The 13,985-nt window shown below is 35.5% G+C and overlaps 2 protein-coding genes across 2 annotated transcripts in view; one reads left to right on the top strand and one right to left on the bottom strand.

The window, feature by feature from the left end:
- The window catches only part of LOC120629134 (adenylosuccinate lyase), a 50,630-nt gene that overhangs the window by 24,861 nt on the left and 11,784 nt on the right, over positions 1-13,985 (bottom strand). The window lies entirely within an intron of this gene.
- The window catches only part of LOC120629135, a 43,404-nt gene that overhangs the window by 20,467 nt on the left and 8,952 nt on the right, over positions 1-13,985 (top strand). The window lies entirely within an intron of this gene.

The following is a 13,985-nucleotide window of genomic DNA, read 5'->3' on the forward strand; positions in this document are numbered from 1 at the left end:
TTTAATTATTTACCCACTTTATAAATTTACTGTATCACGTAGCTTTTTTATAAATAAATATATATATATATATACTACGACAATACACACCGTAGCCTAGCTAGCCTAGCAACCTAGCCCCAAAGTAAGCGTAGCTTGTGTTATGGGTACTAAGATGACTGATGAATATTTTTATGAATAATATACATAAATACTTAGACATATAAACAACCAGACGTTCAAAAACATTTATGTTCATCACAAAAACATTTACGATTCGGTTGTGGGAATCGAACCCACGGCCTTGGACTCAGGGAGCAGTGTCACCACTGCGCTAATCAACCGTCAAAAATGGTAATGGGTTGATGATGAGGAATCATCCCCGTGTTTGATTGAAAACAAGCTTTGAAAGCAAAACACAATAAGCTAAGAATGTACCGTGAGGTGACAGAAGGTCAGAATAAAGTTGACACCACCACCCCTCTTCCCGCGGGAAAACGGGCAGCAGCATAATCTGTGCTACTACTACCATTATTACCACGATCAAAATAAAAAGGCCATTTGCCCAGGGTGGTCATTATAGAGGAATGGCTTTTAGTCCAACAGTGCACTGTTATAGGCTATTATACAACGTGTAACGTAATTACGAAATACTTTTGAAGGTTGTATAAGTATATTTCATAAGGATAATAATTGTAAAAATATTAAATCAAAAGAAGCATATTTTTTTTTCCATACAAACGAATTCAAAACGTTCTCAGTGTTTACTTTTGACAACCCTACTGAAGATAAAAGACCGACACGGGCATAGCACCTACACTAAGCGACGCGTATCTCATAAAATGGTCACTTAATTTTAATTTTGCAGGTGATGTTTTGGCTGTATCTGATTTCTTTCACTAAAAACTATGGCAATGGTTTACTCAAAAACTACAAGCGTTTCACAGATAAGTTTCAGAGACAGCAAATAATGTAAAGCCTGTAAAGTATTATTTCGGTTTTCATTAAAACGTATAGGAAAGAGGGATATTTCCACTGCGGGCTGTTACTCAGATTGAGGATGATGATATTATTTCGAGCCATTTAGGAATAAGAAAATGGGAGCAAGTTTCCAGTTCTCAACATGGAAAACAGAGTTGACAGAGTCAGTTAATTATATCCAATGATAATCATAATTGTTTTAATTAAAAATTATTAACCCAGTCATTATTATGACTAATAATATAAAACTCGATGGCGTTATCAATACCATGAATAATTCAATAATTCCAGCTACATCTGAAAATAAGACGAAGACTGGGTAGGTACTACTTTAGTCATAGGTGACACATACCTCGTGGTGTTGTAGTGAATTGCGATCGATGTACCTTTTTAAACTATAGCAATTTATTTATTTAAATAAACGTATTAAGTAGGTACATAGAAGTCCTAGTACATTCCCTTTACATAATCGTAAGGCAAATCTTTAAAACTATGACCATTTTATTTTTAAATATTCTTATTATTTTTTTTTTATATGTTCTATCTCTATGGCTTCATATTAATTTTTGTTTTATTATTTATTTATTTATCCAGTTACAATTCCATTATAATACCATATAGATTACATAATTGTTATATTTTCAAAAAGGAATGTCAAACTAATGTTTACATTTCAAAATGGACTTAATACCTATTGTCATTGTAAAATATTTCCATTGAGAAAGTCGTTAATTTTATAATAAGCCTTCTCCGGCAAGTATTTTTTTAATAATTCTAAAATAATGTTTATTTCTTCTTTTTCTTTGATAATATGTTCTGGGATTTTAGTATTAATTTTTGTGTCTATAGGCCGGTGGAGTTTTCAGTAGTGATAGAGATTTTCGTGACAGAGCTCGTCCGGGGAAGTGCTACCGTCATGCTTATAACTGCCGCTAAGAAGCATTGCGGTCGCTAAGCAGCATTCCTGTTTTCCGGTCTGAAGGGCGTGGTTGCTGGTTATATAACGTGCACATGAGCCTTAACTGCTAAACCTCAGATTTATGGACACAGGGCGGAAATTTCCAAAACTTGTCCCTGTCATATCCCGCGAAGTGATGCTTTGTTTATAGGCTATGGATTACCACTTAACATCAGGTCGGCCCAGTGGCGTGCATAGAGGGTATGCACAGGGTATGCAGATAATATAAAATGAATAAAATCTCCAGTACAAGTTATAAAAAAATTTAAGGATAGGCATTGTAAGAGTTATAAAAAGCCTACCCTCAAGTATTTATAACTCGTACTGGAGATTTTCTTCATTTTATATCATCTGCATACCCTGCGCATATCCTCTATGCACGCCACTGGGTCGGCCATCTGCTTGGTACGACAATTATAACTATAAAAAATAATATGTTTTAGGTACGTACAGTTAAGGTACCAGGCTATGACACAGTACTGAAAGTCAGTAATGTGTCATAACCTTAGATGCTTTTCAGTATAAACATGCTTAATTACGTAAAATGACAGGAAATCAACTGGAAACATGACGTCCTTCGCAGAACTATGGGAAATAACGCACTCTGCAAATTCATAACAATAAGTACGCGGTACTTAATCTTTCGACACGTAACTGCTAACCTACTTAACTTTTGCTCGTAAAATTATTCTAATGTGAACGTTGACACAACTTCCGAGAACGTAGACAGTGCGTTAGAAACGGTTTCTAGGGGTAATCTAAGATTTACAAGGGACAAATCATGATATCGAAACCCTGCCCCCTTTTACCCCCAATTGCCGGCTTGTGGCGAACAACTTGAGATAGAGGCGTTAAGCCTCATGTGCCTGTATTTACACCGGAAGCCATGACCTTCAGACCGGAACACAGCAACGCTGCTTGGCGGCTGAAATAAGCTTGAGATAGATAAGGTAGGGGGTAGGGATATGGGGTAAGAAAGGTTTAAAAGGCGACACATTAGGCCGATTTTTCAACAATTATTCATTGTAAAGTCAACAGTTCCTGAGGATGCTCCGGTTTCGGAGCGTATAGGGGACATTGCCGAATATCTGTTTGTTGTGGAGTATAAAGGATTGAAGAAATTATAAATTACACCATACAGATTCTCCTGCTTTTCGCGGAGTATAGCAAATTAAGCCTAATTTTCAGAATATGCTGAAATGAGCAATTCTCCGGACAAGCTCTGGAATAAAAAGCTCTTATACTTAAAATCGATTCAGCAGTTTCAAAGTTTACGATAACGAATAAATAAACACACGATTTTTTTAGTTTATAATATTATAGATATAATAGCAGTTTGACAGTAGAAAATTAATAAATATGCCTATATTTTTATTATCATAATCGTGATTGACGTTCGCAGTTACCGATACCGATCGCATTGCATGCGCGTGCGCATAATATTTATACACAAGTAGCTGCTAGTATGTGGGACGTGGGTGTACAATATGGAGCTATGCACGCGTCGCTTGTAGACCGGAAAACGATAGAAAGTGGCTTTTCGAACAGAATAGCAACATTATAAACGATCAACTGTCGGCAAATCTCGCGATTGGTTGAGTGAAGAAATTAGAACGTTTCCAACATCTGCTTATTGTGTAATTATTCTGACAGCTGACAACCGCGCATGCGACATGTCTTTTTTAAATTCCGCTACATGCAACCCTTGACTGCAATCTCAACTGGCAAATTATGTTGTTAGGGGGCTAACCTGTTACCTTTTTTTAAACCCTGAATCGGTTTCTACTAAATATCGTAGTGGAACGCTAAATCGCTTGGCGACAAGTCTATTTCAAAAGGGTTGTAACTAGTCACGGTGGAAAAAGAGACTAATACCTTAGACTGGGGAAATTTCAGAAATTATAAATTCCCATATTGCCCGTGCCGGGGTCTAATTCGGGACCACCTACTTACATATAAAACCCTGACGCCATGGAGATCGATAAAATATTTTTTTTATGGACTGTCCATGCAAATCACGTGATTTGAGAGGCATTAGGCATTCTGTAATCTATATCTCATCAATTTTTTCTCATGAAATATATACTAATATTATGAATGCGAATGTGTGTTTATTTGTTTGCCCTAAGAAAGGAACCAATAAACAATCTTCTTTCCATAGTTAGTTGGAAGGGTGCAGAGTACCTAATATAGGTTACTTTTAGTCCTGAAGAAACCACAAATTCTCAAGGGTGGTTTATACATTCTTATTTTACACCAATAATATCGTCCGTCCTTCACTTTCTAACTAAGCAACTAAACCGCGGGGCGAAGCTAGTTAAAAACTCTTAACAAACAGAAAGAAAAGTAAATAAAACCTATCGAAGTCTTCATTTCCAATTTTGTTTAAATAATCTCAAATAACTGTACTACGCTTAAATCAATAAATGCCATACGTTACCACCTAAGTCAATTTGATGAAGAGAAAACAATGGAGGATAAAATGTTCGTTATTTTGACCTAAATGTACAGATAACTAAGCATTTTACGGATATTACATAAATACAGTCATTTATCTATTTTGCGGTATTTTTATACCTATTCACGTAGCGAGTGAGCCTGCATGTATGTAAAAGATGTTTTGTACAATATTTCCTTACCCAATAACGTTAAAAGCGTATAATTTTAGGCTCCCCGCACAATTGTCATTATTCCGCATGTTGTCAATAATATTTATATATTTTTCTTTATTGGCCAATATGGCCATAATATTGACACGTGTGTGGGCAGCCATAAAAACACATATGTATTCAACAAATATTTCCTTATATTTAATACTAGCTGTCCCGGCGAACTACGTACCGCGGATCATTTTTTTTTTTTATGAATGTTATATTTTAATACTTATTATCCTATTCCGGTCTAAGAAAAATCCAAAAAATTAAATATCATAAAAATTGGTCCAGGCGTTCTTTAGTTATAAATGGTGTAACTAACATTCCTTTATCTTATATATATAGATATTTATATTGGCACTAGTCTATATGAGTGATTTATTAATTATTTATTTAATTTTACATTAACAGTACAGTTGCATTTTACTAATAGTAAGATAACAAGTTCGGAGAACCAATAGACCTTGGGGACCCAAGGTGTTGGAATGGTGACCCCGCAACCTCGTGAAGGGCCGACAAACGCAAACGCAACGAGGTGGACAGACGACATCAAACGAGTCGCTGGGAGCCGCTGGAAACAAGCGGCGTTAGACCATAGATAGAAGTTCCCTACAATAGACCTATGTCCAGCAGTGGGCGTCAATCGGTTATAGTGACGATGATAAAGATAAATAGTTATTCTACAAATAGGAATAGCTGTATAATCTGTATTATCTGCATTTCTAATTTGCTTTGGTCCGCGAAACCATCCGCGTTTGTTTCGATATTTTAAAAATCCTGCAAACTACGAGTATTAATATTTAAAATATTGCAATGTCTGGTGTAACTGCAAAGCCGTGCAAGGTTCCGAAAGATACCTACTTTTCTGAATCCCGCGGGAAATGTTTCCCAGGTACTTTTTTCGGGATAAAAAATATCATCTACAAACTACAGGACGGAAAAACTACGAGATAAACCACAAACAAACAGACGCTCAGTAGAAAAACAAAAAAAAATCGGCTTAAAAATAGTTGATTACATTTTTCAATCCAAACGTTTCGCATTGGCCCTTTAACGGATATTAATGTCGATATAAACCACGCTGGGGCGTTTTAAGAGCAGCTATTGAGAATAGAATTAGAATAGAATTTCAATGAATATTTTTCTTGCTCTGGATTTTGTTTTGCCCTACATGTTATTTTGGTCTTATTTTTGAGATTTTATACCTATAGCCACAGCAAATGCTACAACATATTACAAGCCCACTACTGGGCCCGGGTGTAATCCTCCTCCGCTTAACTCCTCTCAGAATGAGAAGGGTTTAGGTCGTTGTCCACCAAGCTGGCCAAATGCAGATTGGTAGACTTCCCACGCCCTTGATAACATTGCAACTTTGGAAATACGTACCTGATAACCATTTGCCGATTGGCGCAGTGGGCAGCGACCCTGCTTTCCGAGCTCAAGGCCGTGGGTTCGATTCCCACAACTGGAAATCTTTCTGTGTTGAACATGAATGTTTTTCAGTGTCTGGGTGTTTATGTAATGTACATATTATAAGTATTTATTTATATTATTCATAAAAATATATATCAGTCATCTTAGTACCAATAACACAAGCTACGCTTACTTTGGGGCTAGATGGAGAGAAAACTGACTGAAATTATATAGATTCTCATTGTGGGAGGAGACTCCTGCACTGTAGTAGGCCGATAATGGGTTGATATGATGATGTTGAACACTAGTAAAAGCTACAGGTACCTACTGACTTGTTTTTCACACACAATTTCAGCGGTTCTACGCATCAGTAGCTAATTTATGTCGAGCCTATGTTTTTCTCCATACAAAATTCATGCATTCCCCACGGACATTAACTACAAAGCATAACATCGGTCTATGCGATATGTAAATTCAGTGGGCCTTATTAATAAACGTGGCATAACGTTGCAATTGTTACGTAGTGTTTTCAAGGTCTGATACTTTAAAGGCGCTGTCAATTGAAGTGTTACAAAACACTGCGTGAGTGCGACGCTATGCCACGTTTGTCCCTCCATGCTGCTTCCACTACAGGTTGGCAGACTTTGAATGACACGACGATTTGAGCGTACAATACATAAAATTGCTTGTTTAGAATGATAAAATAATAATAAGTGGCCAGGTAGTTAAAAATTAATATTAAGAAATTTTCACAAAATTTGAGTTCGGATTATTATTAGTTAGAACTAAAATAAGTAAACGTAGATACCTATCCCGCAAGTCCCAGTTTCTCGGGTAAGTAAGGTAAGCTCTAGACATTCCCGGCTAAAATCATTAAGAAGACTAAATAATCATTAAATCCTGGCAACACTAATAAAGAGGAGGCCTGTGCGCAACATTGGGACTGAGCTAAGGATAATAGAGTGACAAGATAAAATTTGTTGCTGTATTCTTTTAGTCGTATTTCTGTGAAAATACTCATCATGCCCTAGAAGAGAGCGCGTTAAAATTTTTAAAACTTTTGTAGCTTTAGTTTTATGTTGACTACTTTAGCTTTACTGCAATGGAAATATACACACCTAACCGCCTTTTGATTAATAGAGCTTTGTCTTTTATATTAGCTTGAGTGGGAAACTAAACTGTGAGATATCTTAGATTAAAATACGATGAACAACAGTTAATAGAAAATAAATAGTTTTAGTGTCCTGAAAATGTCTACAGTGCGCGCAGTCCATGCGGTGGACTGCGCGCACTGTATGCTGTACTCTAGTAACAAATAATGCGTTAGGGTATAGTAGTCGTCGGTACAGGCAGAACGTCAGTCGATTCGTGACCAACGTGCAAAGTACTCGTGCCCTACTGAGTACTCCGAAGTTCGAATTTCAATATTCGCAGTGTCTTTTTAAAAAGAGATTAGGACAGTGACTGTGTTATTTTGAGGCATCTTTGCGGCCTGTGGGATAAACCTTTGACCTCTTTGGTGAGATTCGATTATTAAATATTTTTTGTGAATAGTTTTTTTTTCGAAATTATTTAAATAATTAATTCATTAAATTAGAATTTAATCGAGATTTATTTTATTAGAAAAATTACCAAGATTTTTTTAATAGTTAAGCTAAGTTTGTTGTGGGCTTCTCGCGTTTGGAACCATCGTAGCTTTAGTTATACGTTTAAGAATGTACTTTCGCCATTATCTCACTACGTATGCTACAGTCTACTACTACTAATATATACTATACTATATATCGAATTTGATTTGCTATAAATATAATGTTACTATCCGAACTAAGATAGTTTACTTTTTTTCGTTTCTAGCAGTCTATTTATATACAGTTCTAGCATAAATTTGTAAAAATCCTTAGCGCATTATTATTTGCGAACAGTTATGCGCGAATAAACAAATTGTGTAATTAGTTCTTGTAGTTAAAAGACAAAATAAGTAAGCCACCATTTAATTGATTTTCTAATAATACCACGAAAATCTAAAACTCTGTTTTTTATATTTAAGCTTAATCTTGTTGTAGTAATAAGTTTATTATTTGTTTATTAATGTTTATTAGTTTGGAGTCCTATGAAAATGATAATTCATTTTTGAGGAAAAATCATTACTACAAGAACTGTTGGAATTTTTGACGACCTCCTTAGCTCAGCGATGAGCGCTGAGGTTGGTGGGGGTCCCGGGCTCGATGCCCGACAGAGGATTTGGGAATTTTATTCATTTCCGAATTTTTCTCTGGTCTGGTCTGGTGGAAAGCTTCGGTCGCGGCTAGTTACCACCCTACCGACGAAGACTTAGAAACCGATTAGGGTGGGTGTATGGGTAGTTAGTATGGGTTTAATATAACCCCTAACAGGTTAACCCGTTACCATCTTTGACGGCCGATTGGCGCAGTGGGCAGCGAACCTTCTTGCTGAGTCCAAAGCCGTGGGTTCGATTCCCACAACTGGAAAATGTTTGTGAGATGAACATGAATGTTTTTCAGTGTCTGGGTGGTTACCCGTATATTATAAATATTTATGTATATATAAAAGAGAAAGTGTGTGGGTATCTTCGAATAGGCTCCGCAACGGCTGGACCGATGTCGATGAAACTTTCAGGGAATCTCCGGATTGACTTGGCGAGTTATCCTGTAAAGTTTAGTTACGATCGGAGCACTCCTATTTTTGAACTGTCAAACTGTCAAATACAGATTTTATTTACTATGATGATATTCTATTGTTAGATGTACATGGGTGTAGATAATGATCTTCACCCGCTCGAGAAGAGAATAGAAGAGAGTGTATACGGAGAGAAATAAATGATTTAATATATTATGAGACTTAAATTAAAAATTTAATGAAGGATTTTATTGTTTAAATTAGTGTTGCCCAAATTCAGTCTTGGTCTTGCAGTCTTGGTCTTGTTCTTGCGTTTTTGCAAGACCAAGACCAAGAACAAGACCGCGTATTTTTAGCAAGACCAAGACCAAGACTGACCGTGCAAGACTTGAGCAAGAACAAGACATAGCCTGCAAGACTCTTGCGTCTTGCAGCTAGGACTTAGCGCTATTTCACGGAGTAGTTAGGTGTAACAGTTCGGTGTATAGGTAGGTAGGTACGCTTAGGAATTCTATGAGACGCAAAAAACTATATCAAAGAATATGAAAAACTGGACCTATGCGCATTACGACTAATACCATAAACATAGCGAATAAAAAAATATCTATCAAAATCAAACTGAGTGCATGCATAGTTATGTTTTAACCATCGGCACTTTGATAATGCGGCATCAAAGGTTTTGTACTTACTTCTCAAAGAAATTTGCCGCTTTTCGGAAGTACATGGTTATGATACACGCCCCGGCGGCTTCTTTTGAAATCTAAAACAATCGTTGCCGCCGCGCCGAAATCATAACATTTGACACTATTCATGCAAAATAATTTCGAATTTTAAGAGTACCTACAGGTGTTCCAAAGAATAAATAAGTTTCAGAGTGCTTAGAATGAAAATGAATACATTATACTGATCACGCAAGTAGTATTATGATTAGGATAAAATGGTGAGGATAGGTAGTAGATGTCATAATAATTCATTCTAGTAAGTAATTATAATATTGATTACTTATATGGTTTTAAACTAATTACTTAGGTACTATTATTGTACATTTAGTCATTATATTTCTTAAGTTTTTACAAGAAAAAATAGCAAAAAAGTGTTCGAATATCTCTGAGAGAGATGATGAGAGTAAGTATTTGAATGAGATGAGAAAGAGAATGAGAATCCATGGTAAAACAGTTAGATGAGAAACCTAATCGATCTGAAGTGGATGAAAGGCTCATTCTAGCTTTCCAAGCAGCTCGAGACAAAATGCTTAAACATTACAAGAAGAGCAACTGGATTTATTGTACTTCTTTAATTTTAGACCCAAGGCATAAGGCTCAGACTTTTGACCTGACAATGTGGGGGAAGCAACTTAAAACAGAAAGTCTGCGCAAGTTCAATGAACTTTATGAAGAATATAAAAGTCTACACTCACTGAACAAATCTCTGGAATTACCAGAAAAAGACAATAAAGTATGTGATGAAGATGAAGACGTAATAGACTTTGATAAACTCTATGAATGTCCCTCGACGTCATCTGGATCTTGTCTTCAAGGCTTAGTGATAGACGAGTTGGAGGAGTACCTGAGAAAACCAAGAACTGCCAGCTCGGAAGACATTTTAGATTGGTGGAGGACGCATGAGACAGAGTATCCGATTTTATCGAAAATGGCCCGTGATTTTCTCTCAATACCTGCAACTTCAGTACCTGCTGAGAGGTTATTTTCTAAAGCATCATTAGTAATTAGAAAACATAGAAATAGGTTAAGTGATGAGTCAGCCAGATGGTTACTTTGTATTAATTCTTGGTCAAAAGAATTGATATAAAGTATCATAACCTAATGATAAAGCTGTTGATTTGTGTTGTATTTTATTTTTTATTCAAATAAATGATAAATCGTAAAACTCTTTTATTAAATTTCTTATAAGTTGAGGGTTCAATCTCTTTCTAGACAGATAAGTATTGTTCTTTAAAATACAGTCAAGTTATTGTAATTAATTTGTTTTTTTACATGTTTTAGCAAATGTAAGCTTATAAATCATAAATGTTTATTAAGAAACAGTTACTTCCATGGAAAACGACATATAGGTCAGTTGATTTTTCGAATTTCTTATCAAATCTTCAGTTATTTATTAATCTGCTTGATCTTTACTATGGCTATGTTAATTCAAGCTCACAATGTTCCAATTCTAATACGTTTTTCTAAGATTTAAAGTAAACTTTAATAAATAGTAATAGACTAATAGGTAATTGCAAGACTTGCAAGACTCTTGCTGCAAGACCAAGACCAAGACCAAGACTGGGAGCGCAAGACCAAGACCAAGACCAAGACCAGGTGTATTGGCGCAAGACCAAGACCAAGACTGGCTAAGTCTCGTCTTGTTCTTGCATTTGGGCAACACTAGTTTAAATAAAATAAAGCAAAAGCTAGCCCGGCGAAGCGGGCTGGGTACGCTAGTTATTCATCAGTCATCTTAGTACCCATAACACAAGCTTTACGCTTAATTTGAGGCTAGATGGCGATGTTTGTATTGTGATAGTATATTTAATGTTTATTTATTGTTTATATTTATCTTAGACTGTATCATCACTAACCAGCCAGTGAGATTACAGTCAAGGGCTAACTTGTAGTGTAATTTAAAAAAAAATTGTCAACTTAGTATTAGCAATAAAACGGCGGATTAACATACTTGCAGTAGCTTGACATTCTATTACGAATCCTTGTAGGATCCAATTAGGAACATGTGGTCCATAGACTTTTTTTCCATTAACATGTAGTGCTATGTAAATAGGGTTCAAGAAATATTTCTTAATTTTATTCGATGAAATTTTTAGAGCGTGTTATGAGGAGAGTAGGTATCACCGGACTACAAGAGACCCTGATTAAATAACAAAGTTCTCATATTTAGCCAATAGACGTAGTCGGTGGTTTAACACGGTCTCAATTATACGCATAAACAAAAACACTTAAGTGGCCACCGACCACGCCTAGACTAGTTGTCAAATATAAGGTTTTCGTTATTTAAGCAGGGTTTGAAACTATTTATAATTTTTTTTACTTTTTATCATTTATTTTCGCGTATTGGTGATGATTTAAAAAAAATTGTGAAAGATTATTTCATACATCGGGTATCGTTCTTCATATAAGACCTGAATTCCATGTTAGTAATAATAACCGGGAAAGACGGTTTAACGTGCTCGGCAAGGCACGGGGTTGTAAAATTAATTAATTTCGGGTCGTTACTGAGGCACATATCGCCGCTTAGTTAAAAATACCGCGCAAGTCAATTTAGCATAATTTTAAGGAGGTACATTAAACAACTCTACCATCATTATATACAAAAAAAATCATAAAAAACCTGTATATATTTAATGCTAAAAATTTTATTTTGCTTAGCAATATTGATGGGAATATTTGATTTTTGCATGATATGATGATATTATTTTTATTACACACACACACACAAAAACAAAATACCAAGAGAAAAACATTAAAAAATTAAAAAAATATAAAAACTAGTTGAGGTGTGCAAAGGCGGTCTTATCACTAAAGCGATCTCTCCCAGACAACCTTTGGCGAAAGTACTTCTTATAAGGAACGGGTTGGTGCGGCAATAAAAATTCATACCTACATAAAAATATTGCAAACTAAACAACATGTTATAAATTCTAATACACATATAATAATTAAATATAATACATATTGTTCATACATATAATAATATTAAACTACATACTATAACTTTACATACATAAAAAATAGTTTTAACGACTTTTAAAAAGAGATATTCATAAGAATGTTTTATGTGCTTTCCGAAAACTTAGGAAAATCTATTTTCACGGCTTTGTGACGATATGCAAAAGATAAATATGTAATTGAAATCCTAATTATCAGTAGGTCTTCACTCTACTATCGACTATGACCTCAGTAGGTCTTAGTCAGTCGATGATGTCTTTGATTTAGTCCAGCTTAATAGCCGCCACCGCACCGGCGCACCAAACTCTACTTATCTATTCCAGAGCATAAACAATTGCATTTGAAAGTGCATGCCAGCAGCGCAAATATTTACGAGTACCAAACTGGTAGCGTATTGGAAAGTGGGCGTGCGTGCGTTACGACCGAGCGATTGGCATTTGTTGTGGTCCCCGCTTGTATGACTATGGAGATGTCATGCGACATGCGTTGTTTTTTTTTTAAATTTTCCCTCGAATTTATTAGCATGAGTTTATTGTTATTATTCGTCTGCCAGTAGTACAGCAAGCTAGTAAGTGATTATGCAGTCGCCTGCCGTCGACGCGTCGACGTCTTCCGTCGATGCGTTGACGGCGGCCGCCGATAGATACCTTATCGATTATTTTTTGCTGCTGCATGAAACTACTGCAATCGATTAAATTGATACACCTGCCGCACCGCGCTGCTTGCACTCGATAAAGGATACTTCTTATAACTATTAATTAAAAAAATTCCTGTATTATTTTCTATCAATGAATAAGTAGACATTTGAAGGATTAAATTGGTCACTGATTTACGAAAAAAAAAGTTTAAACTCTAGGATACAAAGAAGAAGAACAGAACACTATCTATGAAAACTGTAAAGCTGGGGACACATCTGAGCGGGAAATCGCGCGGAATAGTCCCCCTAACATGTCTAATGCGCGGTAACCACACGTTTTACTTTCTCCTTCCTTCTCTCGTCAATGCTAGTGTATTTGTAAGTTCAATTAGTTATATATACCGTGTTCTGATAGATTCAGAACTATTCAGATACAGTCATGTTTATTTTCTCATTGAGAACCTAAAAATTATTGCAATAAAATATTTACTGCAAACCATGGTATATTTGTTTCTTATCACGTCACCAGCTATAAATACACTTATGTAGTACGTTGTGTTGCGTAAATATGTTAATAATATATAATGCACAATTTTATTTGTGTGTGACAGTGAAATTTCGTTCAAAATAGTTATCTAATAGCAATTCGATAATTATTTCCGAGTTGTCTTTTATTCTCATGCGCGAATTTCGATAGATTTGTCCATAGCCTAAGCAATTTTAAAGTATAGGTATCTGTTGGAAATCTTTATTGAATAGGTTCAGTTCCTATTCAATATTTAAAATTTTATATATCTTTGTTAAAAAAATATTTTGTAATAAAATTAATTCAGATCAAGATATAGATTATAATGAAGAATATGATGGATTTATATTTAAATATATAAATATAATTAAGAGGAACCATTATGCAGTGTTCTGCCACACTTCAACAGATAGCATCCCTCACGTTTGTTTGTTGAGGGACAGAGTATATGTACGTGTACCTACTGTGAATATAGCGCTTTTAGAAATAATCGAAACGTTTGTGGTGTTAGTGTTAACGT

Source organism: Pararge aegeria, chromosome 14, assembly GCF_905163445.1.
Source record: "Pararge aegeria chromosome 14, ilParAegt1.1, whole genome shotgun sequence".
Classification (NCBI taxonomy): Eukaryota; Metazoa; Arthropoda; class Insecta; order Lepidoptera; family Nymphalidae; genus Pararge; species Pararge aegeria.